The 6,845-nt window shown below is 35.4% G+C and overlaps 1 pseudogene; it reads right to left on the bottom strand.

The window, feature by feature from the left end:
- Window positions 1–1,430: 1,430 nt before the first annotated feature.
- LOC149554877 (acetyl-coenzyme A carboxylase carboxyl transferase subunit alpha, chloroplastic pseudogene) lies at window positions 1,431–4,612 on the bottom strand (annotated as a pseudogene).
- Window positions 4,613–6,845: the final 2,233 nt, after the last annotated feature.

Below are 6,845 nucleotides of genomic sequence, written 5' to 3'. Positions count from 1 at the left end.
AATTTCATGTATTCGGCTCAAAATGCCCCAAAAATTACAAATCTTCTTATAGACTAAATCACTAAACATCTATGCAAATTCTGAACCCATATTCAGAAAATTCATCTCCTCTTAGTTCCAATGGTATAGTGGAGTCCACATTTCAAGCAAAAAATGTGCCTCTGGCAGCCATTTGAAATTTCAAGCTCCAAACTATTAACTATTAGTTTAAATGAATATAATTTTAAAATTAAAAATTTTCTATAGTATAAACTATAGAGAATCATTTGTGGTTATGGATCGTGTTCTTTCCATGCCGGTGGTTGAAGTGAATGCTTTGGTCTCTTCCCCTACTTCGGTTGATCCTCCTAATGATCATTTGTCATCTGATGATGTGGCTTTTGTGTCCCTTGGATTCTCGGGTCATCTTCTAAGGATTGGGTTGCTAAGGCAGTGAAGTTTGAGGATGATCACCATGTCTCCATTGGCAAGACCATCCCATTTTTTGGTGGCAACATGGTGAACACCAAAATCCTCAACCTTTTGGTAAGCTCCTATCCACTAGTCAGAATTTCATTTTCCACGCTAGTTGGCCATCTACAGTGGGCCCCTTAGTGCACATGAGCCTTGGATTTACAAAAGAGCTATCCTTTTAAGACATTCAATCTATTGTAATGAATAATATTTAAAAATTACAAAATAACCATGCATGGGCAATGTGGGACAAATAACTGAAGTCAAAAATTGCAATCTACTCCTTTCCTATGCTAGCTCAACGTTGGCTTCAAACTACGTAGAAGAAGTGATTTGGGATGCCTTTTACCTCTTCAGACATGTGTGGAGCTATTTCATATTGCAGATTCAACAAGAAAAATGAAGCCTCCCCTTGGTTTTCCTCCTACAATGCTTCTTCAGATGCACCTTGTTGTCGAATGATCTTCTTGTGCACTCATGATATATCCTAACACATACTACTTAGGTTTTATTTTTCATTTTCTCCTTAAATGTCACGGCCCATTTCTTATTTATCCCTGGCCTCCATATAACTGTGCAGCCTCCTTTAATTGATGCAATTTTTCTGACATGTCTCTCCCTTATTGATTTTCTCTTAGATGCAATGTCTGCATACGTGCTTGGAGTATCAACAAATGTAATAATGGGAAGACCAAATTGATTAGCCTTATTCATTATTCTTAAATCCTTTCTATAGCCATGTGGAGTTGGCATGGAAAAGTTTCGATGAATATTTTCCTTTGTATTTTGGCCCTATTGATGTCCAACAAACATGAAGCTTATCCCATCCATGCTTGCAATACTAGTGACAATAGTTGGATCATCATATCCAACATGATCTCCATGTAGTTCTAGCCACCTATCACTAATGTTTGACACATATTCAAGGCAACTAGGTCTGTTGAAATGTCATGCAACACATAGACATTGAAATGGAGTCAAACTTCCATATATTTCTTGCATGATCTTGCAACAAAATACACTGAGTTCTCTGTCATGATCATCCTATTAGCAGTCCCAATAGCCAGTGCTCCACCTGAACCTCCTTCTCCAATCAGAACAGATATAACTAGAACTTCTAAGCCAAATGATGGTCTCAAATTTTATGTTATTGCTTCCCCTATTGAATGCCTTTACCATAAATACTAGTCTTCATGTACTCATTATATGCACACTTTGGATCACCAATGATGAGATGTCTATTCAGGAACATTGTAACTATTCAAATTATCTCCCTAATTCTCTATGTTGAGCATCTTCACTTCCCGATTACTCGTTCATCTGATGAATTTAGCTGAGCCCCAATGTGGGTCTAGCTAAAAAAAATCAAATTCAAACACCTGACATCTCAAACTGATCTACTTAACATCTGATACTGACTAGGATTAATTTCGAGCACTAAATGATCATTAAAACTCATTTCACATCTTATCTACAAACTGTGATTTTCTACCAACTAGGCCTATCAGCTGGCTTTAAAAACTAATCCAAATAGATAAATTGACTCTCAAATCAAACCTACCGATTCTCTATTCTGCATTCTTGCACCTATCAAATTTCATCTCATGATGAATTCTCAGTCAAAAGATATTGACTATAAAAGTTTCCCTCTCAGATCAGCCTGCAAGAAAACATGTCAAAAAATAATAAAATGTGTTTGGATTTGGCTTTGAAAACAAGGCAAACTGACACTTGGGAAACAAAAACTAGGGCATTAATTCATTTTCATGAGGACAATATGAATCTGTGATTAAGGCTCGTGATGAGTAACAAGGTGAAAAGGGTGAGCGGTCAAAGTGGGCTACTCAGATTTGCAGATTAGAAGCAATGTCAGAAAAGTGATTTTTGCAAACATAATGGACTTGGGAAAGTGTACAGATGGATTCTTCAAGACTTTAAAATTGGCACATTCAAAGTATTTTCAAAGTACAACATAGTGGTCCAATCCATTCAATCTCACCTATCATGTATTTGGATATATGACATCACGAATAGGGATACTAACCAATCTACATTTACTAACACGAATAAAAAGTTGCAAATTGCATTTGGAATCACATTTGAGAACTGATCAAATGGATTCGTCATAAGCTCAAAATTGAAATATAGTAAGTCTTTGACCTCTAAAATATGATGCAAAATGAATTTTCTTGTTTTGATCAACTAGGTCAAAATTCTAACAAGTCAAACAAGGCTTTCTAGAATTCTAAACAATTCTTATCAACATGACAACAGTAAATGACCAACTTTGAAGGATTCAAAACCTAGTCAAATGGGTTTGAAATGACTCAAAATCTAAAACATAGGTTCTCTAATATTGACACTAAATACTCCCAAAGTGGTGAGTCATGAAACATTATTGGGTGCAAGATATTCAATTGCAAACATGGCCTCCTGTCGCTATTTTGACATAGGCAAAAATGTGAAATGTAACACTAGCTCAAAATGGGACTTCACAGAATGACTTGGAATGACAATTTATCATCATGGAATGAGTGAATACACTAAATATAAGGTGTTAGAAACATTGAACACCTCTTAGGCCTCACAACTATAGGCGGGCACACTTACATCAAATAGCGCTTATAGGGCTTTATTTTTTAATGGTACTCAAAATTGGGGCCTTAATTTTGAGTCCCAAAACAACACATCTAGTATATCCCATCAGAATATTTATATGTTTCACATCCATCTAGATGCAGCATTACATAATAAAATAAAATGGAATGCCCTAGAAAATACAAATCTTCTTATAAACTAAACTGCTAAACATCTATGCAAATTTGACCCCATATTTGAAAAAGTCATCTCCTCCTAGTTCCAATGGTATATTGGAGTTCACATTTTGGGAAAAAACCATGCCTCTGGCAACCATTTGAAATTTCAAGCTCCAAACTATGAACTATCAGTTTAAATGAATCAAATTTAAAAATTTAAAAATTTTCCAAACTCTCAGGCTGAACACTCAAAACTAAGAAAGGCATTATTTTAAAATTTTAGAATCCACTTATGTCTCCCTCCATCATTTAGATAGTGCCATGTGTCAAACTCTAAGTGGTCTCCTTGATTTTTGCTAGGCCCCACAACTCTGCCATATTTCTATGCTTTTCGAGGAAGGTCGCCATGACTCCACTAGAAAGACCATCCCATTTTTCAGTGGCAACATGGTGATCACTAGAATCCTCAACTTTTTGGTGAGCTCCTATCCACTAGTCAAAATTTTGTTTTCCATGCCAGCTAGTTGTCTACAATGGGCCCCTCAGTGCACACGAGCCTTGTGTTTACAAAAGAGATTTCCTTTTAAGACATTCAATCTATTGTAATGAATAATATTTAAACATTACAAAATAACCATGCACGGGAAATGTGGGACAAATAACTAAAGTCAAAAATTGTAATCTACTCCTTTCCTACACTAGCTCGGCGTTGCCTTCAAATTGTGTAGAAGAAGTGATTTCGGACACCTTTTACCTCTTCAAACATGCATGGAGCTCTTTCATACTGTGGATTCAACAAGAAAAATGACACCTTCCCTTTGTTTTCCTCCTACAACACTTCTTCAGATGCACCTTGTTGCCGAATGATCTTGCACACTCATGATCTATCCTAAAACATACTGCTCGGGTTTTATTTGTCAATTTCTCTTTAAATGTGGCAGACCATTTCTTATTTACCCCCAGCCTCCATATAACTAGGTGGCTTCCTTTAATTGATTCAATTTTTCAAACACGTCTCTCCCTTGTTGATTTTCTCTTAGATGCAATGTTTGCATACGCACCTAGAGTATCAACAAATGTAATAATCGAAAGACCAAATTGATTAGCCTCATTCATTATTCTTAAATCCTTTCTATAGCCATTGGAGTTGGCATGGCAAAGTTTCGATGAATATTTTCTTTTGTATTTTGGCCCTTTTGATGTCCAAAAAACATGAAGCTTATCCCATCCATGTTTGCAATACCAGTCACGATAGTTGGATCATCATATCCAGCATGATCTCCATGTAGTTCTAGCCACCTATCACTAATGTTCAACACATGTTCAAGGCAAGTAGGCTTGTTGGGATGTCGCACAACACTTAGATGCAGAAATGAAGTCAAACTTCCATATTTTTCTTGCATGATCTTGCAACAAAATTCACTGAGTTCTGTATCATGATCATCCTATTAGCAGTCCCAATAGCCAGTGCTCCACCTGAACCTCCTTCTCCAATCACAACAGATATAACTGGAACTCCTAAGCCAAATGATGATCTCAAATTCTATGCTATTGCTTCCCCTATTGAATGCCTTCAGCCTAAATGCTAGTGTTCCCATACTCATTATATGCACACTTTGGATCTCTAATGATGAGATGTCTATTCAGGAACATTGTAACTATTCAAATTATCTCTCTAATTCTCTATGTTAAGCATCTCTGCTTCCCATTTAGTTGTTCATCTGATGAATTTAGCAAGGCCCCAAGGTGGCTTTGGCTAAAAAAAAATTGAATCTAAACACCTGACATATCAAACTAATCTACTAAACATCTAATACTGACCGAGATTAATTTCAAACACTAAATGATCATTAAAACTCATTTCACATCATATCTATAAATTGTGATTTTCTACTAACTAGACCTGTTGTTTGGATTTTAAAACTAATCCAAACAGATAACTGGGCTCTAAAATCAAACGTACTGATTCTCTATTTCACATTCTTGCACCCTATCAAATCTCATCTCATGAAGAATTCTCAATCAAAAGTTATTGACCATCAAAGTTGCCCTCTCAAATCGGCCTACAAGGAAACACGTCAGAAAATAAGAAAATGTGTTCAAATTTGGTTTGAAAACAAGGCAAACTGACACTTGGGGAAATGAAAACTAGGGTGTCAATTCACTATCATGAGGACAATATGAATCTGCAATTAAGGCTTATCATGAATAATGAGGTTAAAATGGAGAGCAATCAAATAGGGCTACTCAGATTTGCAAATTAGAAGCAATGTCAAAAAAGTGATTTTCACAAATGGAATGGACTTGGAAAAGTGTGCAAACGGATTTGTCAAGACTTGAAAGTTGGCACACTTAAAATATTTTCAAGGTACAACATAGTGGTACAATCCATTTGATCTCACCTGTCACAAATTTGGAGATATGACATCACAAATAGGGGTACTGACCAATCTGCATTTACTAGCACCAGTAAAAAGTTACAAATTGCATTTGGAATCGTGTTCAAAAACTGATCAAAAATATTTTTCATAAGCTCAAAATTGAAACATAGTAAGTCTCTAACCTCCAAAATATGATGCAAAATGAATTTTTTTGTTTTGGTCAACTAGGTCAAAGTTATAACAAGTCAAACTGGGCCTTCCAAAATTCTAGACAATTCACATTAGCATGACAACAGTAAATGACCAACTTTGAGGGATTCAAAACCTAGTCAAACAGATTTGAAATGACTCAAAATTTGAAACATAGGGTCTCTAGTATGGACACTAAACACTCCCAAAGTGGTGAGTCATGAAATGTTACTAGGTGTGAGATATTCAATTGCAAACATGGCCTCCTATTGTTGTTTGACACTTCAACAAATGATGTGAAATATAACACTAGCTCAAAACAGGACTTCACAAAATGACTTGGAATGATAATTTATCATCATGGAATGAGTGAATACATTGAATGTAAGGCATTAGAAACATTGAACACCTCTTAGGCCTCACAAGTACAGCCAGGCACACTTGCATCAAAAAGTGCTTGTGGGGCTTAATTTTTCAATGGTAATCAAAATTGGGGCTTTAATTTTGAGTCCCAACACAACTCATTAAGTATACCCCATGGGAATCTTTATATGTTGCATATCCATCTAGATGCAGCATTACATAATAAAATAATATAATATAATATAACAATATTATGCAATATATGCAACAACGATAATCTCAACACCATCCAAAATTTTCCACAATCTCTTTGTTACATTCTTTCCAATATGGATAGTATCAAAAAAATGCACAATTTGTATCTACTTGTAGTAGGGTAGGCTACTAAATTCTCTAATATAACATTTTAGTTCCTTTGGAAGGTGGTTCATGATGCCTTGATGACCTTCACGATCATTAATGACATAATTAGCCAACAAAACACAATCAAAATATAAAATTTCCAAACATAAACCTATTGGAATTAACGATAGAGTAACTGAGAGTGGGGGTGAATCAATTACTCCCAAAATTCAATCCAGAAATCTCTTAGATGTCTTGAAGATCTAGTTACTGCTTGTACTTGGTAAATAATTGTTGTAACTCAGTAAATTAAAATATTACTTTCTTTTCAAGCATTTATGCATGTAACTGAAAATAAAGT

This window comes from Cupressus sempervirens, chromosome 5, assembly GCF_028749045.1.
Source record: "Cupressus sempervirens isolate cs-2001-9-10 chromosome 5, ASM2874904v1, whole genome shotgun sequence".
Classification (NCBI taxonomy): Eukaryota; Viridiplantae; Streptophyta; class Pinopsida; order Cupressales; family Cupressaceae; genus Cupressus; species Cupressus sempervirens.
The sequence above is the reverse complement of the archived record's forward strand: the minus strand, read 5'-3'. Positions and strand labels throughout refer to the sequence as shown.